We start from the raw sequence: 25956 nt of genomic DNA on the forward strand, positions 1-25956 counted from the left end.
TGAGGGCCATGTGGTGAATAAGAAACAGTATGACCAAGGATATCTTATGTTGGTGCATGCAGTCTTCAGATCCTTTGACCCAGCACTCTCTGGGTAAATTATCTGACTTTTTGTAGCTTTCAGGATCACAGACTTCAAAATTAGCTATTTTAACTAAATATTTGGGTGCAACATTCAGTACAAAGCAATAAAGTTATTTTCCCAAGTAATGGATTTTGATATATCAAGTTTTCAAGTAGGGTCATGCTCTTAGCTGACAAGAATGCAAGCAAAATGATTTGCTTCTCCGCCCCCCCCCAGCTTCATTTAGCATTTGATAACATACAGTCAACTACGCTTATTCTTAAATATGTATTGCTGATTATAGACACAGTTTTGTTCAAAACAAATATTGCTTTCCAGAATATTTGAAATATGGGATACCTTATATATATTATTATAAATTAAATATATTATAAATTAATATTTCACATCTGCTTTGTTTATATCTAGGAGAGTTCAGGATATTTCCTTTGAAACCAAAGGTCTACCCTCAGATTTTTAGTGCTATCATAGTAAAGCATATTACTGAGATTGTTTACTTCTATAACTTTATGTATAATCACTACACTTCACCCTTTAACTTCTACAATTGTGCTTTCCTACCCATCTTCATATAGCTCAGAGAGATGCAGGAAGGCAAGATTTAGCATAGACTTTTGAGATGGGGATAAAAAAAACCCCAAATCGCACAACAAAAAAAACAAAAACAAACCAAACCAAACACAACCTTAGAACACATAAGGATTAAAAAAATAATAATTACCTGTCAGTATCAGAGGACAGGATTTACTAAATTTAGTAAAATCCCTATTAGTAAATTGACTATAAGAAAGAAAAATCATCTCTTCCAGATGCACCTGGCATTCCGCTTTGCTTCCGGCTTGTCTCCAAGGTGGGCCATTACTTTTAAATGCACAAATATGTAACAATATGTGCCAAGCCTTAGTGCAATTATGTTTTCATCTGAACACACCTTAGAGCAGTCTAGAGTATTTAAACATTATCAATGCAAAGCTTTAGCATCATGCACTACCATAAGTGTAACAATTTGTCCTTGTAATATTCAAAGTGGTGAAATCTGGTATTACAAAATATCCCAGTTCCTCTGGTATCTTGAGGAGGGTAGTAAGTGTTACCACAGTAAACTCCAAGTTAAAGACTTTGAGTTATTGTACACATTTGTTAGCCAGTATTCTTTATTTAAAACATGGCATTTAAGAAGCTTCCATTTATCAAAAGGGGTGATGGCAGCTAGTTCATACATTTGAAAAACACAATGAAATCTCACATCTAAGTGACCAAAAGATAGAACAGGCCTATTCAAGAAGAATTTCCATTTCTGTAGCAATCCCAGGACGTCTTTGCGTATGGGTAAGAAATAGGGTCCGTTCTCATATTTGACATAATATAGTTCATATAAAATAATAAATCATAGATTTATTTAGTTTAATACAGGCCACGTAATTCACTTGAGTATTTAACTTCATCATGTGGAAAATCCTAGTTTCTCTTTGGGATAGGAAATAGACTCAAGTGATTAAAAATCTTCTGGTTACTTTTCCTGGTAGCTTTTTGTTGCTTGTTTTTGTAGGAAGTTAAGAATTCTCTGAGGAAAGCTTCAAGATGTTTTTGTGGCTTTGTGAGTAATGGAAAGAATTTACAACAAAATATGCTACTGCTGCATAGTGATATGGAACAATAAATAATAAAATAGTCAAGAAGTAAGGATCGCTAAGACTCCCTGTCTATAAAATAGCTTTTCCTAGAGGAAAGTGGAGCTGCTGTAGAACAACTTATATGAAACATTTGAGAGGATGCTTGCCAAGGGAGCCTACCTTGGAATTTGGCAAAAAGCCACTATGTTCTAATTACCTTTACTTTGCAGTTCAAATTTGTGGTAAGAAAGCGCTACTTGGAACTAGCTAGTACTGTATTAGGTTATTAAAAATAACAATTATTTTCTTATGAAGATAGGTAGTTTTCACATTGAATACTGCATTCCTCTTTCAAGGAAGAGAAAGAATAGCAGTTTCAAGAAAACCTTTATCATAGAAGGAGAGAATATAGAATTATTCTTTCATGATAACTTAATGCAGTAGAGAACTTTCAAAGCAATAAGCCATATAAATGCTATTCTTACCACAGCTATTTACTACAAGGCATAACACCCTTGGTCTCCGTTAGCATTTTAGAATAAATGAATGTCATTATTAATGTCAGTATGTCATACTGAAGCAGCTGTTGATATGCTATACAGTTGCTTTCAGTTACATTAGCATCTATCTACAAACAGTCTAAACTGCCTTATTTTTAAGCTTAACCTGAACTTGTTATTCTGATTGCCCATTGATATTACAACAGTAAACAAACAGTAAAAAGGCTACTGTTATCAGGCAGCCTTAATCACTATCTGCCTTCATACATTTCTCTCTTCCCCCACCCTCACTACTGCCATCACTTCCAAAGTTGTTGCACCACCTGCACTGCATTAGATGTATGCCACCCAGTATGCTTTCCCACTGAGAATGCCAACTGCGTTTATCTATTTATAATTAAGTGGTTGCAGGGTGCTTTTTGATTCATAGAAGTTATAGAATTAGGCTAAAAAAGTTTTTGCAAGTTATTCTTACTAGAATTAGACACTATCAGACAGATTTAACTAAGTCAGTCTTTATATTTCATCAGAGAACTTTTCATTTTTTGGCTTAATTTCCTGACACAAGCTTTTACTTCCAGCATAAGCAAAGCAGTATGAGTAGTAACCTGCATAATAAGCACAGATGATGTGCTCAAAGCAAGTCACAGGTCTGGTAATGTGGACAAGCAGTTCCTGGTTTTTGTCTAGGGTTAAAGCTTCACACTGCGTCAGAGCATTTGGGCTACATTCCTGACTGTCACATGGAGAAAGACTGTGGATTTGGTTAAGTTCTCTGTACCTCAGGTTTCTCCTCTGTAAAGAAAAAGTAGGAGCACTGCTATGCTTTAGGGGCAATTTCACTATACTTGTAACAGTCTAATTATATACTGCTGCCAAAGGGACAGTCCCTTTTTCCCCTTTCAGCCCAAGTTGCACATTTCTGCCCCTTCTCTCATGCTGGATCTAGCAGTCATGACACTGCTTGGTGAGTCAGATTTTTATGTTTTCATGACTAATCTCACAATCCCAGCCCTTCTCGATCAATGCAAGGGAAGGAGCAGGAAGGCCCAACTAGTGGATGAGGTGTGCAGAGACTGGAATCTCCCCACTTGGCAACAGCCTACAGATCCAGTTACTTGGTTTGTGAAACTGCAGCCTGAGCAGTTGGAAACCCAGTGATCCCAGAAGGAGTATCTTTTTGCATATGCAAAGTATTATCTCAAAGGCTGTACCTTCTTACTCATCTGTTTATCACACTGACATAAGCAGCAATATTATTATATACAATCAGAGCTGAAGTTGCTAAATTAGCGGGTTTTGTCTATTGTTCATAAATTCCACATATGTTGATTAATTTACGTCTTATGCTATAGGTATTGTCTGGTTTGAAAAAAGCCCATGTGAATTCTTCAAAAGGTTATAAAAAAAAGAACAATAGGAGTAAGTAGGAAGGCAAGAAAGTTTGCTGATAAACATAATTTTTCATTATACTTGAGACTAAAAAAACCATACATTGAAAAAGCACAATATTAGATTATGAAATAGTAGATTAAATCTTATGCAAGTGAATGCAAAGCAGCAGTCTGGGAGAAGACAGCCTACATCACATGTAAACAGTAAGGGGTTCTGGTTTAGCTCTTGTCAACCAGATAGAGAGATGTGGGATTTACTGTGAATAGGTCCCTAAAAATGCCAGCTCAGTGCTCAGCGATGGTTAAGACAAGAAACAATGTTAGGAATTTGGGATGAGACCTGAGAACAAAACAGAAGAGAGTACTTACTGCATTGTATAAATTAAGGATGTACCCACATTTTGAATACAGCATGCAGATCTCTTCCTGTGACAGAATATATGTTTAATAAAATTAAGAGGAACAGAAAAGGGCAGCAGGGACTTTTGGAGGTATAAACCAGCTTCTGCATGGTAAGCAACTAACTAGATTAGGACTCTTCAGCTAGGAAAATGAAAGGATGACACAGAAAAAAGAAGTTATTTTTATAAGACAAGTACCTCTCACAAGCCTATATAGTCATCTCCTAGGGACTAAAAAGAATAAGATTTAGGTAAATTGAGAAAGTAGGTACTCTGCTGTATATTTGTAGGCATTTCCTATCCTAGGTTCTCACAGCACTTCACAAACCACAATGAATGCAATGATAGATGATTAGGAAGAGTGCTGTAAACAAACAAAAAAAAAGTGCTTTCCTCCTACTATGACCTCCCATGTTATAGCAATCAATGGAAAGTTTTCCTGAATTGGAGGCCGATTTTCTATTTCTGTGCATTTGAAAGTCTTTCATAGTTTTATGCTTTCTGTAAGTTGCCTTTTGGGTTTTGTGTCCACCTTACTATGATTTTACATTTAAAATACCAGAGCCAAGAGCTTTTAAGTTCTCATTTAGAAACAACTTTCACTTTCTGACAAATGACTTGTTGCAGCTAATAGTGCTCTTTGTTCTGCAGTTTCTCCTTCTTAGGTTTGGAGGGAAAGATCCTTTCAGCTTTTTTTTTTTTTTTTAATTAGTCAGTGGATTATGTTGAGTCCCTAGAATAGCATCTTTAAACTCTAAACCATCTGTAAGCATTTTATCCTTTTAGCTGTTACTTCAAAATGAAAACAGAGATTGATTTGCCTAAGGGCACATGGTAAGTTAATGAGGGAGATGGGGAACAAAAGTGAGGAGCAAAGGCTGGCAACCTGTTGTTTCAATATCCAACTTCCCCCAATGATTTTTATTGTATAACAACAACAATCTTCACTTCTTGGCAACAGTTATGCTGCAGTTTCAGTATACTGCCAAACACTTAGAGCTACATGAGATATGCTAGAGTTGAACAATATTGAGACATTCTTACACATCGAGATTTCGGTTTTGTATTATCTCAGTACAGGCCACAGTTAAAGCAGAACATGTACCCTATTGACAGGGTACAACTGGAGAGTTTTAGAACTAATTTACAAAGCGGGTGCCTTCCTTTTGTGTAATGGGACTTCTCACAATTTGACTACCACATTTAGAGACAACTGTGAACTGAATTAACAAATTTCAACTTACATGTATTTCTGAAATATTAAAATACGGATCTTGATGTTTTACTGTATGTAGTAAGTATATGAAGTATGATAGAATTACACAGCAAATCCCCAACAAAAAGGTGTATATACAGTTGTTTTGAAATTAGTTTCTACTTTTACAAAATGCAGCCAATATTACAAAACTTATGGCTTAGATTTAGTGATGCCTTTGTTACTTCACAAAATCCTCACAAAATTCTGGAGAGTGCATGTTTTGCCTTGCTTGACCTTTGTTTAATTAAGCAGAATAAACACACAGTTGTTTCTCCAACACCCAGAAACTGGAGGAAAAAAATAGCAATATGACATAAAAATACTTAGAAAAGTTTTTATAGTGAAGCAGAAATACCATCTGGTTTAATTTGAGGGGTTAAAAAGTTGTTCTGTATTTACAAAAATTTTGCAAATAACCTGAAAAATCCTTGACAGGTATATCCTAAAGAAACATCTGGGGTGTTAACTGGTGGAATAAAGATGCGTAGAGTATATACTAAGATGGTGGTCTCAGGGTTTTTGTTTATACATAACACTTTTCTTGGCAATACAAAGCAGCATTAAAGTATGCAACATGTTTAAAAAAAGCAAGTTTAAAGCACACAGGATTGTTATCCCAGGTTGCTCACCAAAAGTAAAAACAAACAAACAAACAAACAAACAACACTGCCTCCCAAACACCCCCCCAAAAAAAACAACAAAAGAGGCAGGGAGGGAGAAGAAAGAGAAATAACGTTTTCCCATGCAGGTATTCTGGAAACTGTAGCAGACTCCACCCAACATAGTAAACAGACAGTTTACAGAAAAGCCAGGCTCAAGAGAGAAGTAAAATGAGGAACTCTGCAGTCAGAGAATACAGAAGTTTGCTAACTAAATAAATATTCTGTGTTAAAATTTATCATCCTGATTCTAGGAACTAAGTGATATGACCACAGTCTACAAAAATAGCCCCAGAAGGAGTCACATGGAATGATGTAATGTGAACATGGAATAAATCCTTGCTTTTTTTAAACTGAAAAATTTATATTCAACTCTAGGAAAAACACAAGCCAACAAAAAGGTTAGCTCTAGTGCACTGAATCAGGTCAAGGGCAGCATTCATCTGTATGCATTTGATGCTTACATCAGTACCCCGTGGTAGAAAAGTTTGATACTAACTTTGGCATAACAGTGCAAAGCACTGCACAGAAGTAATGGATAAGACCTTCATTTCTGGAAAAGTTACTCTGCATTAAATGCATCATGATATAGCCACTTAATTACTTCTGTTCAAGGACAGAAATAGATATGCGAGTGTTAAGCAACCCCATTATGAGGTTCTGTCCTCATGAAGGAGGTTCATGACTTCTTGAATATGAAGGATTTTTGGTCTGTTGCTTTTCTACCATATGTTCTTGTAAATAAAGGTACCCAGAAAATCTGAGATACAGCAGAGGGCAGTGGATTGCATTTCAGTTTTGCCAGCCTGCACTCCCACTCCTACAGTAATATGCTCCAGGATAAGGTTTTCCAAAGTCTGAAGTATTTTGAAGAGACCTTATTAAAAATGTAATCCTAAAATATTTCTAAGGAAGCCAGAAAGAAAATAAAACAACTTTCAAGATTTCCATTAAAATATATTGGAAAACACACACCACACTGCTGAGCTGTGAATGGTTAAAGAAAATTAATAGCTGTATGCAATGTGCTAATACACTAATGCAAGCAAAGAGCGTCATTGCATATGCCTTGGTGCATGAGATCATTGGCCAAGTGGCTGGATATTTCAAACCACATGAGAGGAGCATTGCTCCTTCCAGCATGGAATGTAGCCAGAAAAGAAAAAAAAAAGTTTTAGAATCTCCTTTAAGAAAAAGAAAAGCTAAAAAGTGACCCTGCTATAAGCTGGACATGACTTGCCACGTCCATCTTTTAGAATTGATCTTGAATTTAAATTAGCCCATAAATAGATTCTGTGTTATCTTCTCTTTCTACCACATCATAACACCATTGATGAGTTCAGCAACAGGCTCATTTGGCTTTGGAGCCTGTCATAGTTCCTGGTTGTTGCCAGTTTTCTTTTATTCTAGAGTACTTGAATGTTCAAGTGTGATGCTTTGTGCCATTTAGTTCTTTTCATAGAGCTAGGTGTTAATAAGGAAATAATGTGGTTTTAAGATAAAATGCACAATAAAAATATTTACAATATTATAGCAAATTTTAGATTATAATGAGCAACAATTACAAAGGCATTGGATTTAAAGCAGTGAAGGGCTCAAATTGTGACTCTATGAGAGACTTAGTCAAGTCACTTAAGTAAGTAAATAAAATATACTTAAGCAGATGTTAAATGCTTTACTGGCTCCGAGATTAAGTTAAACACGAGAGATTTTCAAGAATGCCAGAATTATTTTGTTAGTGTAAGTGCATCAGGTGGGAAAAAGTGTGAAGTAGCAAGGCAGTAACAGGGAATATCCCTTGTTAGCCACACTTGTAGCTCCAAAAGAATTGAATCAAAACTGTGATATTACACCAAAATAAATTTTTAAAATCCTGTTTAAGGGTTAGATTTGTCCCTTGGGGATGGTTGGTTGTTTCTGCTCCCTCAGCTATCCCCAAAAGATAAGGGGATAGCATACATCATATCATTACCACCATTCTCAAGTTTACTTGACCTCGAATCCAAGAGCTTTTTCACACCCCCACATTTTACTCTTCTCTCTAACAGGGGGTTAGTTCTGCTTCATGTCCTAGCCTTACTGTTGCCACTGGTACAGAAAGAAGCAAAGCAGCATTTCAGAAGAGTTCTGTCTAGTGGAGGGCTGAAATCCACGGTAGGGCTGGAACTTCTCATATCCTCACAAGACCGATACCAGTGCTCACCAGAGTCGCATGATTCAAGGAAGTCACAGGACTTGGCGACACTGAACTAGAAAGACTGAGATGAAATAGTCAGCTCTGCTGTGAGTTATGCACATGTTCATGTACTTGGGCTATGTCTAAAGGGCTCTGAAAGAGCCATCTCCAGAGCAGCTATAAGCACAACACATCTGAGCACCCATACCTGCTGCCCTTCTGCACGCTGCTCGCACTGCATGTTTACCAGAATATGCTCCAGCTACACCCAAAGCAGTACCAAGAGGTTCGAAGCCTCTGGAAGGTAGGTCATGCTGCATAGGCAATCTCAGGTTGTCTCTGTGAGACATTAGAGACAGTTTTAGTCTCCAATTTTCAGTCTTGTTCTTTGTTCTCTACACTTCCATACCTCAGTGAGGAAAGATGAAGCAAAGATAAGCTAAACATCACAAGGCTCCTAGGCATTAATGTAATGAGGACTCAGTTCTACTATTTTGGAATGTGTTTGGAAAATATTTTGTTCGGTAAGGGTCCATAGCCTCCTGATGCCTCATTTTTCTATCCTTGAAATGGAAACAGGCAGGCATCCCTTGTTCTTTCAACACTTTCAACTGTATATGAGGCATCAACATTGGTTATGTGAGGGACATACTCATTCATAAGCCAGACTTCCTGTTAGCATTGGACATAACTGCAATATCGACAAGAAAAATATCTCTAATGCTTACTAATACTGGAAAGCAAAAAAAAAAAAAAAAAAACCAAAAAAAACCAACAACCAGCCAACAAACTGTATTAATGAAGAGTGAGACACTGGAAAACAACAAAAAGCCCCTTTAAAATTTTGAACAGGAAGAAGGATTAAAGAGCATATTCAAATAGAAAATAGAACTATTTACTGTATAACAGAACTATTTACTACATAAAGTTTCCACTTCAGCCATGAATCAGCTATATAAGTGTTATTCCACTTATGGTGGATGAGAGGCAAAGTGAACCATGCAAGTCAGGCAGGAGTAAGCCTCGCTGATGTTCCTGGGCCATGTAGGTGTCCATGCACAGTAAACTTCACACCTGTAAGAGAATGTCCCACCTGCAAATAACATACTCCTTCATCTGAAGCATCTGCCTCCCTTCTTTGCTATGGGGCATGGGGAATGAAGAGGGAAAAAGACTCTCAGTCACCAGTAGAGAAACTCATCATAGAAGGGCATGCTCTCCAAAAGCATATACATGCATATCCTTTTCCACTAGGAAAAACTGGTTCTGATTTAAATTTAATATTTTTTTTGCATTCATGCACTCATAGCATTTGTACATTTGTTCCAGACATCTGTAAAATCTTGTATGTCTACCTAGGAAGAGTTTCACTAGTGTGCTTGCAGCATAAACAGTCTGCTTTTGCTGTCCAAAACATAAACAGAATAAAAATTAAGAGTTACTCACTTCTCAGCATACTGAGATGACATTATAATATTATGAACATTGCACTTTTCTGGCTAGCAGCCCTGTTTTCCTCGTGGCCTGTAAAAGAAGGAAGAAAATTAACACTCAGCTCATGTTGCAGTAGTTGGAGATCCTTAATTGCCCCTCTGACATTATTTTATAGAGGCTATTTGGTCAAAAATTGTGTCTGAGAAGTATCAAATGCAAATGCCATCACAAATCAGCAAGTTCCCTAAAGAATATAGGTGATAACCACTTTGTTTCCAAGCTGACCTGTGACATGCAGTTTTTCTCTTACTTTGACTCATCTAATCTGTAATGGGGAGGACAATGAAACACTGCTGAGATATAACATTCCAGGCGTTCTGGAGAATAGCAAGTAGTATTGCTTACAAATTGTTTTTGAAAATGTATGAAGACTTCCAGTGGGAAGTTTAAAATCAAGAGCTACATACAAGTTTTTGTTTGCATTAAGCTCTGATCTCCTGAAGCCAGTCATACAACAACTCCTCAGTGTTTTATCCTGCAAAGGGAAATTCTTCCACATATCATTAGTGGTATGGCTCATCCATGATATAATCTTGGTCTGGCTTGAGGAACAGACTGTAGTCCCTGACCAATTCCTTTGAACTTTGACAGTACAGCATTGTTAATTCTCATTATTCTACCAAGAGCAGAATGATTCTGTCCTGTGATCCGGCCAGTCTTTTGGAAATCCAGCAGCTCCAGCTCTCACATCATTTTCAGCCCTGTCTGTGGAAATCTCCTTTGACTATCTGCTACTCCCATCTTCTGGGCTAGAGCATCTAGGTCATACTTCACAAGGCTGATGGACCTTTCTTTCTCTCCTTCAGTACCCAATATGATTTTTTTCAGCTGAGGTTAAATGGGAAACAGAATCATTAATACAGCCCTCATAGAAAGAGCATAAGCAGAAGGTGCCCAGAAGTCCAGGCCAGCCCTCGTCCCTTCTCCCTACCATTCCTGCAAACAGTGGGTCAGTTGGGCTTTGCTTTCCCTCTCAGTGTGGAGGTGGACTGCAGAACACTTGGGGTTTCCTCTGTTTGACTGGAGGACTCCAGTCTAGAAGCCATCTCAAGCCTGTAATAAAAGCAGGTGCACACTGCAACCCACAAGGAACAGAAATGTAAATCAGGGCAACATGTAAATAAGGACATCAAAACCATGATTACGTGAAAGCTGGCTACCGTAAGTATTGATGAGGGATGTTGTCATCAGGTGGATCACTAACTGATGTAAGCAGATAGGATGGTGGAACAGAATGTGAGGCATTACTGGAAGCCTTTATTATGAGGCAGTTTCAAAAGTTCCTGCACCCCAAAGGCAAATTGCATTCTATACATTTAGGAGAACCTGCAACATTACAGACTCAAGTTCAGAGTGCTTGGGATAATTAAATAAATAGATATACACACACACTCTCCATATGCTTTTCTTGGTTTTGTTGTTGCTGTTGTGGAAGTTTTCTTCCTCGAGGTATTTTGGGATCCAGCCTGTGCTTTTTGACGTTAATTCTGCAATACCAGCACCAAGTTCATAGTTGAAGATACTCTCCAGCTATTCAACACTGAGAGCCTACGCATAGCTAGTATAAAAAGTGCTAGCTGAAGATTAAGTAATCAAAGTACAGAAAGTGGCATGAAGTCATAGATACAGAACTCAGTCATTAAGATAAAGGAAAAGAGTTCAGAAACAATATACATGTTGGGTTTGGGTTTTCTGCATTCTTTGCGCTGCCTGCCCCCCTCCATGAAAAGAAAAGATTTAATCTCTCCCTTTTAATGATGTCTCCAAGACTAGACCATGAGGGGAGAAGAGAAAATGAATCATGATCCATTTGTTTTCCCATCACAAAGCATACTAGAGAGGGAGGAATCTGGTCTTTCAGATTCTACTTCGTATGAAAGGGGATGGTGCTAGGGGAGACAGAGCTAGTTGGAAACCCTTGAAAAATGAGGATTACTGTGGTGCTGTATACAAAAGGCTCAGGTAGGATGCTTCTGCTCTAAAGAAAGTTAGTTTTACTTCTTTTACTACTTTTATCCAAAGAAAGGAATCCAGGTTTATTTAAGCTGTAATGATTGCACATATATTTCCTAGCTTGAGTCCCATAACACTGCAGCTGTATTTGGAATCTGCAAAACAGTTCTTTCTGGATTAGAAGGTATTTAATCATGAGGTGGAAGTGTTTTAGGAAAAGCACCCTGAGAAGTTTTAGAAGATAGAGCCAAGACCATTTTTGAAGCTTGTCAATAAAATAAAACAAACATTAGGGGTAGAGTCTCTTATCTACATGCTAGGCCCTCAGGTTCTGCCATAACCGAGTTGCATACCCAAACCCAGCTCTGGTGGCTGGTTTGCGATAGGACTTTGTCTCTCCTGATGGAACTGGTTTACTTCTATAAATACACAGGAATAGGAGTAAAACCCTGGAACTTATTTTGTCACAAGCAATTGGCCTACATTATTTGATAAGTTGGAATGAAAGGATGTCTCATCCAAGCCAGAAACTTTGTCTTGGAACACCAAAACCTTCCCTGACAAAAGCTTCACCAAGATAAATTAATTTCCATGCAAAACTTTTGGCTTTGAATCTCATTTTCCAATAAAAAAGCATTTTGTTGAAAGATTCTTGATGAGTTCTCTTTCTGAACACATACATTTTGAGTAATCACTGTGTAGGACAAGGAAATATTTGAAAATCATGAGCTTCATCAGTGTCATCTAACAGATGCATTTTTGCTTAAGTAATTAACTTGAAAGAAATATACATAAGCATTCTCTACTGGTTTGCAGTTATTTTCAGGGTATAGTGAGTAATCTAACACTGCCTCTGAAAGCAGCTGCAATTTATAGATGAGTAATATTTACATATGAATAGATTTTGATCTGTGAACGATAAATTTCTATTTTTTCTGAAAGAGATTAAACATCTTTTGCGTCCTGTTAGAAAGCAATTACAATTTATGTGGGCAATTCAGTATTGAATGCTGCAGTTAGACTGGAAGCAGTATTTCATTCTTAACTTGTTCAGTTGCTTTTGATATTATCCAACAAACTCCACTGAAGCAGAATCTTAAGGCCCATTGAGTGATAATTTATGGGACTCTAAGCAGTTAAATTATATGAGCAGAAGGGAATCTGAATGTTTTGAATTATCTTTGTGCTTACTTTAAACCAGATACATAATAAGTCTTTTTTCATTTGAGTACTGACAATATATGTACATTGCAAGAGAAGATGTGATCACAATATATCCATGTCAGTTTTAGTGTAGGTAGAACAAGTAAAAATAACAGTTAAAATAAGTTATTATAGATGTCAACCTAGAAAGCAACTTTAATATATACATGTTCCCAGGGGGCTACTATAAATATTTATGCTTAAGATGACTCCAGTCAGTTTTATTGACCTTTAGACATGTAACAATATTAAAGAAAGATATGCCTACCAGTCCTCTAATACAACCTTCACTGGGAATGTTGATACACCCTCTGTAGGAAACCGAAGTGCAACATTTGAAGAGGTTCAATGTTTATGATATAGGAACTGTTCAAGAAGTTACTGCTAACAGAATTTATTGGATATATCAATCTCTGGGCATAGTTACTGGCACTAAGATTTCTGAAATACATTTTTCTTGGATAGTCTCTGGTCACCATTTGCAGAAAAGTTACTGTAAACAAGACAAGCATCACTAAATACCCAGTTTCCCAATAATTTTTCACTCTCCTAGTGGAAGATGGACTTGAGTATTCTATGTCTTATTACTACAGTATAGAGGAGGGACCACTAAAGCTTTTTTAACATGGCCAGTATGTTTTTGTTTGCCATCTGGCCTTTTTAAAAAGCAACACAACGTGGATGTAAAAGCTACCAATATTGCATTAAGAGTTCCACAACCGTGTTGAAAAGAGCTGTGAAATACTGCACTTTGCTTGTTGAATAAGAAAAATAATTTTAATCTGCTGGTAGTTGGAGACACTTAAGCAATGAGATCATAATCTTTTTATAATCTCCTAATTTAGTGTGTAATTGAAACCAGGAGAATAAAAAAACCTGTCTTGAAGACAAAATGTCTCTTTTGAGTATGCATCGACTCACATTTGGAGATACAGGATACAGAAAGGTGGGACTTGGGGCAGATTGTCATAATTAAAGGGGCGGGGTGCAATAGCATAAGTGACATTTTTCATATAAATTGATAATAATATAAAGATGTAGTGGGTGTGGAAAGTAGGAAGAGAGGCAAACACTGGATAAGAAGTATTAGTGTGAAGGCTACACTTGTACTTCAAGCACAAAGCATTCACTTTGCCAAATTCTGTATCAAAGAAGGATGGGCCTGCTGACTCCATGGTTCATCTGTAGTATCTTTGTCCATAAACAGACACTTTAGTCAGTAATCTCTTTCATTTACAATAATCCTGATCAGAATATGAGTGCTTATTATGTGCCATAGCATCTATTTAGACTTAAGAAAAGTGATATAACAACCAAATTTGAATCTGGACAATTATATAAACAATATTGCACAAGTTTCTGATTAAGACCTAGATGTGTAAAACTTGGCTCTGGTTTATGTAACCATTCTTCATTAGCCCGCACTCAGGAATTTGAGTAATTCTTTGGTGAAATAACAAATTTTCCATAAGCCCTTGATAGCAAATAAACTTTGAATGGAAGTAGCATATGCTCACATGAGTTAGAAATTCACAGATTCATTAGCTCTTTAAACAATATTAATTGCTTGCATACTGCTGAAGGAAATTAGGCTGTCATGGCATTCTTTCAGCTTTGTGTCTGTAAGGAGAACTGGGTCAAAGAAAGAACCAGAAAAAGGTAGGCAAAGCATTTATTTTGGGTTTTGAGACTTTGAGGAAAGGACTATGAACTTTTGGCAATATGTGAAGGAATCCAAATGCAAAGCCCATGAAAGAAACCAGATTCAGAAAGGTGCTGGAAAACACTTTGTGGGAGGCACTCACTTGCAAGATCGGAGAGAACAATTAAATCCAGGAAGCTGGCGGGGAGACTGAGGTGGGTGGGTTAGATGGAACTGAAGCAGGTTTTGGTTTGTTTTTCACGGCACTACACTAAGCTAGTTCTCACAGCTTCATTCTGGTGGATGGATATGTCATTAATCAGCAAGACAGGATACTATAAACTTGATTTTGAAATTGAGGGCTGCCTATCTGCAAAAAGGTAGCTATTATCATCCCTCACTTTTGTAGCCAGAGGAAATGGTTCCTTTACATTGCAGCCACTTTCTACAATAGATGTTCAAGTCACATCTGGTTCAGTTGCTCTCTTACATCCCTTGGCTACTATTTCCTTCTGTACAATAGAAAGTAGCAGCAATGTGAAAGACAACATAGGAGCAGGATACTTTTAACTATCCTAATGTGATCTCAGAGATCTGTGTATTAGAATGTGCTCAGAGAAAGATTTTTATTGATAGAATAGAAAAGTGATAGGGAAGTGATTTCCCTTGCATTCACTCACATACACAAAACTACAGTGCTCTGGGTTCTAGACAGATTTGAACTCCTCTTAAAGAATTTATTCTTGTGTAGCATATCATTAATTTGATTATTCTTAGTAGTCTTTCAGATACAGGTTCCTTCAATTACATTAGGACAAAGGAATGGTTATCAAATCTGTATTTATTTTTTTTTAATCTCAGTGCATAGGATCATTGAGTTCTGTAATAGAATCTAGTAGTATTTTCTCAGGAATAAAATTGCTGCAAGAATCCCATCTTCTACATGCCCGTATACTCCCAAAGCATCACCTACTATTCACAGTATAGAGGTGGAAACTTTGATGGGAAGGAGTTAATCTGAGCAGAGGAAGATAAAATAGCCAGTTAGGCTGCACATCCACTAGTTTGTAAACTAACTGCAGGGACTCTGTAAATTCCCGAGTTCTGGTTGCTCAAGTCACTATTGCCACATAGGCTTCAAGATCTGCATACTTGTAAAGTATTTCTACACAGTATTTATTTAATGTATGAGCTGAATACATGCAAAATACCTTCAAAAAGGACACAAAACTGTCACAAGGGTCTCTTATGCACCTTGTGGAAACAAAGAATTAGAGCTGTCTCCAGTCCATGTGGAAACTTAGTAATGCTTTTCACAATTACCATAGTACCAATTTATCATACATTAAGTGCTTAGCTGTCTCAGGATAGTAACCATATATTTTTGTACTTAGTGAGCAATATATGATATACTGTTCAAAGTAAAACCATATACACAATTTGAAACCCTTGCTCATAACAAAACAAGATTTATAAATGTATAGCTAGCTCCAGTATATAATCTGAAGAAGACCAGAGCTGCTTCTGCACCTTGAAAACATTATCTTTGATTAAATAGTGATTACAATCTTCCCTCAGATAAAAAAAAAATAATATATGTTTATATATATTTATGTATATAATTTCAAAATCAAAGCCTTGTACTTTACTGCATCTTCTTCTGCATGTCATCTGATGGCATTGGGAACAGATCCCAACATCCCAGAATGCAGCTTGGCAGGTATTAGTCTCCTGCTTATAATGGGCTCTCTAATTGCAATGCATTTTTTTCCCTTTTGAACTAGCTAACTAACCTGTAATTTTTCTTGGTATCTGCCCAAAGGTAAATGAAGTATCTGATACACCCAAGGAATTCCTCATCTGCTACAGGTGACTTTGGACTGGGAGTTGCCATCACCAAATAAGAATGAATCTACATGTAACCAGGTTTCAATAATATCCCCAGGCAAGACAGATCGCTCATGCTTCCATTTTTATACTGTTTATTAGTTCTTATAAGAAGAATAGTGAAGCCTGCATGCAAGTCTCCTCCCCTGAGCTCCAACACAAGATTGAAGCTGAGAGAGATTCTGATCATTGAGCAAGTATTGACTTGATTTAATAAGGCAAGAAGAACCTCAACGAGCAATTGCAATTGCTGCTGCTACCCAGTAGCTTCAGGTGCTTAGCAATTCAGCATATCAGCAATGAGTACACTTAAGCTTGACCCACTTTTTCTTCCTCATTTTGCAAAATCAGGGTTATTCTTGTTACTTTGCATTTGGCACTTTGCACTTAGGCAAATGCATAACAATAAAGTATCTTCCACTGTGAAAAGATTCTGCTATTAATATGTCTAGCTGTTAAAAGTCAATGCATATATAAAAGTGGGGAGGAGGCTGCAGTATTAAATGCAAATTAGCATGCAGTGATAATGGGTCTACAGCAGCAAAAAAAAGGGCTTGAACTAAAATACTAACTTTTCTTCCTTTTTCCTCATTTTGAGAAACACTGAATTTGTCCTGCCTTCTGTTCCTTCAGCTGTTCCTGTAGCCTCTTCTTCCTGCTGGCATACTGAATGGAAGATAAGAGACTTACTGGCCTCACCAGCTGTCTTTTTTCTCCAGATTAAGACAGTGGTTGCTGGGCGGCCTACTTGTCCGTCAGTGGACAAAAGTCTGCCCTCTCACTTAGAAGGTAAACATGCAGATTCTCAAGGAGTGGAACCACTGTGACCACTATAGTATTTTTTCTTCAGCTGTTTCTTCTGTTGAAGATCTATGTTCTCCAGTGCAGCAAGTTCATGGACTTCTCCTTTCTGCAAGAGCATAGAGGGGAGGCAAAGAGGTTGCTGTCTTTCTTTCTTTTTTTTTTTATTATGCCCATTCTTTCATTGTGACCTCTGCCTTGTTCCACAGGTGGGAAAGTAGGCAAGAATCCTGAGAATAGTATAGGACAAAGACAAACCAGGCTTTTCACTCAATATACATGAGCTTTGGGTAGAAAGAAAGAAAATTCATTCTCTTGTGTGGAGATGAAATGTTTTGCTAAAATGTTACGTGTCTGGTCCACTGGGCAAGATAATATGGTACTAGAAATACACAGCCTTCCCCCAGTAAACCATTTCCTTTTATTTGTAGTCAGTCATCAGATAGGCCCTGTGTATGCCACGGTATAGCATTGTTCTGCTTCTGGACAATCCCTCTTTTGTACTACTAGCAAGTCTCCACTTACTAATGCAGGTGTATATCCATGCAGATTCAAATTAAAAATAACACATTGCATGTAAGCCAAATGCAAAATCCTGCAGTGAAGAAACTAGATTCAGAACTCACACACACAATCTAGACAATGCAGAATGAATGTTGCAAAACATGCTAAGACAATGTCTGCCAATATCATTGTCTTGCTCTGAAGCACGAAGCCATTTCAGCACACAGGTAAACTTCGTGAATTTTTTCTTTTATATTTCTGGTAAAACATTCACCTTCCTAACTATGGTTCTCATCAAGAGATCAACTACTTTCACTTATATCTTTAAGTATATATTTTTTTAAAAAAGTCTGAGCTAGACACCAGAAAAATAAATAATCCCAAGTACTTGAAGTTTGGCTTTTGGAAGGCACAGAAACTACAGGATTTATAATAGAAAGTCTGGGATAGCCTTTACTCTAGATAGCAGCACTGCTTTCTCTGCCTGAAGTTTCAAGCTTCTGTTTTCATAACTGTTTCATGTCATTTAGTTCTCATAACTACAAGGTTCATTTCAAATCCACTACAGATTTCCTAACAAAAAAGGTTGAATAATTTTCCATATGAAAACTGGGGAAAGATACTCAGTTTTAGCCAGCTTTTTTAGGTACCAGTGAATTGGTAGACAAACAGATTAAATTCTAGTTTCCTAGTAAAAATAGAAAAATTATTCCCATGTATATGATAAGAAGTAACTCAAGTAAAAGTGAGAAAAAATAAGCTGATGGTTGGGAGGATTTAATTTCAGTTCAGCTTAAGAAAACATTGTCCTGGTATCCATAAATTCATGGGTTTAGTTCAAGCAATTTTTCTCCATTGCAGTTCAGACTTGGATTAAAAATGATACAGTGGGAAGCAGGCTGTGGTTCAGTAACAGTCTCTGACATAACATGCCAGGCTTGGAAGAGCTTTCAACACTAGTTGACATGTTTGTGACCTCTGCTTAGGAACAACTAAAGTTCTGCATTGTCCATGTACAGGTTCCCCGTTTTTAGAAAGAGAAAAGGACATTGTCAATCTTGTGGATATTATAAAGCAGAATCATCTGTTTCGAATAGCTTGTTGGCAAGGATCTTTATGAGACTATTCTTTATGTGTATGATGCTGCTTTGATTGGCACGTGGTACAGTGGGAAAGTTTAAAAGATTGCAGGTATGTGCGTAGACGTTTTACAAAAGCAAAAACAACCTACAGGTACAGCTAAAAATACCTGTGCATAATATTCAGTCAGCTAGTTAAAAATGCTAGTAAAGTCCCAGTGTCAGAGGGAGTGAATCTGTCATCATTTAGCAAAAATATTTATCCTATTTTTTCCTTTAATACAGTTACTTTAAACTATCACTATTTCAATAACGACATACTGTAAAAGACGGAGATTTGTGGCTTGGCTTCTATAGTGTGGTTCATCTTTTAGATTTTTTTTCCAGACTTCTGTGTACACAGTTGTATTTGTATGCAAACAGTATTTGTGCAGGTGTCTATCTGGTGTTTGGGGCATGCAAAACGAGGGCTTGCCAAAACTTTGATTTTATTTTTTTTTCTCCCCCCTAACCAAACAATCATTTCACATACCAGAGTGTTTGGGCACCAGAGGGATGTGTTCTTCCATTTCAATAAAAGTCCACATTCTTTATGGAACTACTTATGCTTTCTTCTTGTACTGCAAATGAATAAGGGTACAAGATAGAGTAGAATAAAACCTTGTGACAGAATTCTGGCATCTTTCTCTGCTGCCTCCAAAGTAAGAAGGGTTCTGTCTTAACCCCCTGACACTTACTGCTACCGGATACATTCCAGGGTAACAAAAGCTGATTCTCACCAAATTTGAGGCAGGGGAAAAGAATGATCCCGCACTGGAAATATTCAAAGGAGGGAACAAACTAAGGATCCTCAGACTTGAGATTCTTTAAGCAGGGACTTCTGTACACCTTCAATATTAAATTTGAGTGTCAAACTGAATGTACTTGTATTCAATTGATTGTAAAAGTTAATATAATTCTGAGTATCAAAATGAACAGGTATTGAATTAAACTTCCAGTGCAGGATGATTAAAAATGGAGTAAAATCAAACACATCTTTTGTGGGAGAACTGCGTAAATCCTTTGTGCAAGGATCAGTTCACTGGCAAAGGGAACACAGTTATTTTCTTGCAAACGCTGGTCCATCCTTTGGCTTTGCATGCGGCTGCTGCTCTTGTTTATAGGTATGGCACCACTACCCTCATTTGGCTTTCCCAGTAGGAGTGATATAGTATCTTTGTGCTTAGGAGGAAAAGTACAGTCAATATTCTCATGTTCCTCTACCTAGACAGAGGTACGAGAAGGGAGCACAGAGCACCCCTGCACTGCACACAGCACAATCCATACTATAGGAACAGAAAAAAGATAGCATTTGGGCTTCAACAATGAAGTACGTAGCAACCACACCAACTACAACAACAGAATCCAGACTAGCTAGCAGATGAGGGAGTGCTAACCTCATTGTGGTATGCAGAGTAGATAGCCAACAATATTAATCTAACGTACTATGAATGCCCAGAATACTCATCCCAATCTTTTTGTTTCAGATTTTGAAGAAGTATGGGATATCTGCCAATGAAATTAAATATAGTATAGCTTTGGAGATTAAAGGGAAAAAGTACAGTAACCTAACATTCTGGAAAAAAAATCTTACTACATTTCCATTTTGTTATTCTTTCTCCTACAGCCTGATTAATGGTAATCTATTAATGACCTGGTTTCAACTGAACTGAAGTTGGGAATACAACTTGACATTACTATTAACTTGTAAACTCCTTCTTCAAAGCAGATGACAAACAATATATGCTTCATTGTCAAACACAAGCATGTATCACTGCCAAGAAAAAGGACACTGGGCACAAGGGTTCTGTTGGCTGTTGTTTGGCATAGGTCTATGTTTGTAAAAAAAATGCACTTCCAGTCATTTGGGTGTGGGGCTTTTCATGGAACAATCTTGATTAGCTTGCTTTCCTAAGGAGAGGAAGCTTATGTAATGGTTCAGTCTATCTCTTCTCCAAATTTCAAACATATTTGATGCATGAGCCAAGGTCTAAAAAATAATGAAATTTCTACAAGTTTCTTGGAAGTTAGCAACTGAAGACAGAAAAAGGAACCATATTCATTCCCCAACTGAAGGAAAGAAAGAACTCAGAAACCAACCATTGTACACTCTACTGTTTACAATAGCAGGCTGGCCAGTCAGCATTTATCTAAAGCTGAATTAGCCACAGTATGTGAGGCTTTTGCCCTATGGGGGTGACACTGAAATGAGAAACACAGTTAAGATATCCTTATTTATTATAGCAGGGAGAAAAGGTGCTTTATGGATGAGACCATATAAATCTGTAGTAAAGCTGCCTTAGTTGTGCTGCTCATAGAGCTTTTTTTTTTTCTTGAAATGTACTCTAACATTCAAAACACAATAAGCATGGTCTTCTTGTTCTTAACAAAGCATGGTACAATACTCAACAAATTGTACCATAGCTGAGGCACCAATTAATTAAAATACTGGGTGGAAGTATACACAACATTTTGGTCCTTGGCTAGAGGACCATAGTTTATTTCATGTATGAATAGGCAAGGGTGGTTAATAACTTTTGATCTGTCTCTCTAAGATCATTTTGATTTGCTCAGGTTGCCAGAGAATGAGAATCTGAATGCAGCTGCTGAAGCGGCTGTATGTTGACTCAGATTTTTCTGAGGAATAAAAGCAATGCAGTGATATAACTGTGCAGGAAGCTTTGTCCAAAATCATAAAACGCTCAACTTTTTTTCCTTATAGCATGGCTATCTATGTCATTCCTTTTTCATTTGTTGTTCTCAGCCTGAATTCCTTAGATAACTTTGCTAGAGACTTGAGTTTTATTGTAGATATGGAAAACTGCCTAGAAGTTTTGCTCCTTTGTTGTTCTGGCTACTTTCCAGCCTCAATAATACTCAAGATGCAACACATTCAACTTACTCCAGCAATCATTCTTTAAACTAAGGCAAAAAATAAAGGCAACCTTACAAAATGAACTCTGCTGCTACCTTAGTTAATGACTTCAGAAACCAGTAAAAGTGAGTTGTGACCTGGATCTTTGGAGGGCTAGTCCGAGCTCTGCTATACTGGTTATGTGAGCCTAAAATACAGCAACAGGTAAAGGTAGCAGGGTTAGTGTACAGGTCAATAAACATTGCTCAGCACTGCAGATCTTGAATTACTAATGTTTCTATGACCATCCCATAACCAAAGAATTTTGATAGCACACTGCAGTCTGCGCACACATTTAAATTGTCAGTGCCAGTTTGGCTAGCACCTGCTGCTGACAATAGTGAAAATGCATGTGGAGGAGACACCTGGGTTATATTAGACAACTCTGTTAACAAAAACTTAGCTGACTTCTGTGAAACACTTATGGCTACATAGAACCAAAAGAAAAATACAGAATAATAGATGGAGTTACATGAAGCCTATAAAGACAGTAAGCTAGATTTTAAAGCTGTCCAAGAACATGACATGTAATATACACTATACATCCAAGTGGTATAACCATGCCCACTTGACATTTCCAAACATAAAATCCTGATTTCTGTTGCTTATTAGTTTGCCAACAGATTATTTGGCCTGTAAATTTTCATGCTGGGTCTCTGCCGTAAGGTGATACTGTCTGTGTGTGCGTTCATATGGATAAAATAGCAACAATCAATTTCTCAAGAAGGAAAAATAGTAAACTTTACTCTGTTAAGCATTTTCCAGCTATTTCTTTGAAGCTGAAGCATGCCCAGCCTTTCAAGCCAGTGCTTCAAATTTGCTGAGTTAGTTGCTTTGGTTAAGGTTGACATCTTGTAGACTGATAAAGTTCCCCTTGCTGGACATCCACTGGTTTTATTTGCAGGCTGAATGACTTGTTCATTTACGGTCCCTAGCAAACTGAAATAATTAACAACATGGGCTTCTACATGGGCTGCAAGGGGCCAAGGCTGTGCCTGTTATCCTTTCTTATGGTGGAGAGACAGTTTAAATGTTGAAGCCCTGAAACTTAAAACACCTGTGTCAAACCTCTCAAGAAACTTTCCATGTTCCCCAGAGCATACCCCATGTTCACTGTTTGTGCTTTCAGAGACATGTGATAAAGGCAGAACACAATGCCCAGACTTTGCATGAGACTTTTAACACATTTACTCTTTACTTAGAGGGTACATCAGAAAGAAGATAAGATGAAGAAAGAAGATAAGTGATATTCCTATCACTTAGTTTCCTTACTACATTGAAACAGATCTGGGACTGTGCTAAGCATCTTTCAAGTTTCTGCAATTCTTTTTTGCTGATCTTGACCTTTCTTCAGGACTGTATCTTTCTGCCGCTCCTAAACATCAGTTTATTTTGACATCATTCTATCCTGCAGTTACACTGGATCTTTCTGGTACAAAAGCCTGCTTGTCTCTTCCTCTATGCTACTCATAGCTTCCTGTGAGCTTCAGTGAGTCTGTTTAGGTTCGCTCACCACTAGTAGAAACCGTGTGTCCTTGAGCAACTTAGCCTCTGCCTCAGTTCCCCATTTTGGAAAAGAGGAATTGGTATTTCATGTCCTCTACCTTTTGTCTTGACCTCTCTTTCAGTTATAAGAAAAGGTAGGGTAGGGTTTTGTACAACACATGTAATAAGTTATTTTTACTGAGTGGCGAGAGGAAGGATTTCACAAGAATGTGGACACACAGAGGGAGAAAACCTGGACACATACAAGACTGAGGGAGTTAAGAGAAGTTATGATTCTGAGGCAGCTGAAGAATTTAAGGGTCAAGCAGAAACTCCAGACCTTCCTGTGTGCTGAATGTCCTGGCTGACATAGGCTTTGATAAAGGAGGATATTATTGCTTTTCTTGCGACTTCTGACCTGCTGCCAGATATTGTCCAACTGTGGACAGTCATGAAAAAGCTTGGGATTTTTTTTCTATCAGAGGATATGAGTGACTGTTATTTCCTTAAAATTAATTCCAAATAAATAGCTGAAATGTATTAAACCTCAGACTATCTAGGAAAAAAATGTAACCCCCAAATCCTTGGGCAGTGAGTTTGACAGTTTTCTGTGCTAATGAGAAATTCACTCATCTTTATTAAATAGAGGCTTCAAAGGATTTGTTCTATAGCTGAAACAATGGTTAGATGAGGTATCACAGGAGCCAAGCAGGGCTGAAGAGCAGGAAGGTGAACCTCTGCTATATGGGTACAGTACCTGCCTCAACGGGGTTCAGATCCTGCCTTACCTTTCTGGCTATTTCATAACGGCTGTGAGTCCTCACACAAACTCTGCCTTGAGTTACACTAAATCACTGACTTGGTGAGTTGCGTAGGATAATAGAGCCATGTGTTTAGTTCCTTTGTACTCTCAGAATCTCTTACTGTAAGGTGCACTTAATCAGCTATTAAGTTGCAAACCTGATGTGCTGCAAAACTATAAAGGAATCTGCCATGTTCATATACATAAGTAACAGGCATTTTGCATATTTATTTTTAGGTGTTTTTTTGTTTAGAACACACGCAGCCTGAGACACAGTGAAACAGCTTCAAATGCCTGTCTGATGGTTCCATTAGCTTTTTGTCTGCTGTAAATTAAAATATATAGGTCCAAATTTCATCTACAAAGTTAATGAGGGAAATGAAGAAATGTAAATTAGCAGTACAGTTTTTAAAATATTTGGATTATTAAAATATTTGTTAAATTGTTATATGTTATTACAACATTTCATTTTAGCTGTACTATTAAAAAACAATTAACTTGCATAAAGTGCTACATGTGAAGTACTTTCAAGGTCATGCAGTTAGGACAACAGAGGTTTTGTCTTAGAGTATTAGAAGGAACCCCAATGAAAATATCCTTGCAGTTTTAAACATCCACTTAATACTGTCAGGAGATCCCTTCTAGGTTTCTTTAGAATGTATAGTGATAGCTACTGTACTTAAGATCAAGAACCAAAGCACGTCTAAAAATTGCATAACACACAAAGCCAAGGAAGCAAGGTATTAAGTCCTATTGCTTCATCCACTGCAATAGACTCTGTTGCAGCAATGCATTAAGAAACTGAAGTAAGAGGTAAGACAAGACATTGCAATAGCTCAGCAACATGAAGCAGGGCTGGTTCAGGTACACAGAGCTGAACTTTCAGTTTAGTATGAAGGAGCAGAACTTCGCAGCCCTCACGAGTGCTAATGAGTCCCATGACTAAACTGTGGCATACTTGGAAAATGCAATCTATAATACCTATAACCTCAATCATCGTTTGGAAACTTCTGACCTACATGCAAACTTCCAAGGAGCTACCACTGCAGATACACTATCACTGCAATTACAAGTAGCCATGGAGCTCTAGTATTGTGTATATGTAATACATTGTTATGCAAACACACATCTACTTTTAAACCTCAGTTTCACAGTCGTCGTGGTTTTAATTTCAAAGCGTCAAAAAGGAGGCAGAAATAAAGTCTCCTGCAAATAGACCTTGATTAAATCTAGAAAGAATTTTTACAAACAATTCAAAACAGGCAGTCTGAAACCCTAAAATGGAACCGTGCTGGTCAGGAACGGACAGTCACAACAAATATTGCACTTAAAAATGCAACTTTGTACTTGGTAAAACTTAATTCTTATGCTGGTTTAATATTTAAATAGGAAAAGACAATTTCAAAGATCATTAGATTTTTCCTCAGAAAATGAGGAAAATCCTACCAAATTCTTTATATGAGATTCATAGAATGCCCCTTAGAAATAGCTGTTGGGCTTTTCTATCTCACCTCAGACTAATTAATGTAACCTTGTGGAACAGGTCCAGCAGGTATTTAATCCTGACCCTTTAGCCTGGATTCACAGATTCACTAATCTTCCATATGTCACTGTACAATTAAAAGCGCTGCAAAAGCTGTGAAAATTGTGTTTCCCCCCAGCCCGTCCCCCCGAGACTCACCAGAGCCTGACACTTCTTCCCACACCCAGCTAGCCCGCTGGCACCATCAGTCGTGGTTTTGGATCCGAAGGAGAAGTCCAAAGGCTGAGACCGGACCCCGGCTGGGAGGATGTGCGCAAACAGAAACCAAGTGCACCTGGGGTTAACAGTTCTTAGGGAAAGCAAAGGCAAGAAGCGGAGACAGTCAGTATGATTTGCCTTTCCGAAAGGCTCTAATGCATTCTTTGTGTTAGCAGAAATACCTGGACCCACAGGCTGAACTCTTGAGTGTCACATGGGTGACAGAGCTAAAAAAGGCAAACCCATAGGCTTAATTTAAACTCCCCCAATATGTTAGTGTTTTCCCCTGAGACTGCTTATGTGCCTCTTCCAAACTTTTCTACAGTT

The 25956-nt window shown here is 37.6% G+C and overlaps 1 protein-coding gene and 1 long non-coding RNA gene across 7 annotated transcripts in view; one reads left to right on the forward strand and one right to left on the reverse strand.

The window, feature by feature from the left end:
* The window catches only part of RAF1 (Raf-1 proto-oncogene, serine/threonine kinase), an 80014-nt gene extending 54337 nt beyond the window's left edge, over window positions 1-25677 (reverse strand). Inside the window, exons 1-2 of one of the 2 annotated variants that reach the window (XM_069769791.1) lie at window positions 25570-25676; window positions 9532-9609 (exon numbers count right to left, since the gene is read on the reverse strand). The gene's annotated coding sequence lies outside the window, so the exon portion shown is untranslated. Of the gene's footprint in view, window positions 1-9531; window positions 9610-25569 lie in introns of both variants that reach the window. The other variant, XM_069769793.1, reaches the window with a different exon arrangement.
* LOC138681818 (uncharacterized) overlaps window positions 1-25956 on the forward strand; it is a 67196-nt gene that overhangs the window by 9687 nt on the left and 31553 nt on the right. For all 5 annotated transcript variants that reach the window (XR_011322015.1, XR_011322017.1, XR_011322018.1 and 2 more), the window contains exon 3: window positions 16200-17053. This is a non-coding gene — a long non-coding RNA (uncharacterized lncRNA). The remainder of the gene's footprint in view (window positions 1-16199; window positions 17054-25956) is intronic.

The sequence above is a fragment of the Haliaeetus albicilla genome, chromosome 24, assembly GCF_947461875.1.
Source record: "Haliaeetus albicilla chromosome 24, bHalAlb1.1, whole genome shotgun sequence".
NCBI lineage: Eukaryota > Metazoa > Chordata > Aves > Accipitriformes > Accipitridae > Haliaeetus > Haliaeetus albicilla.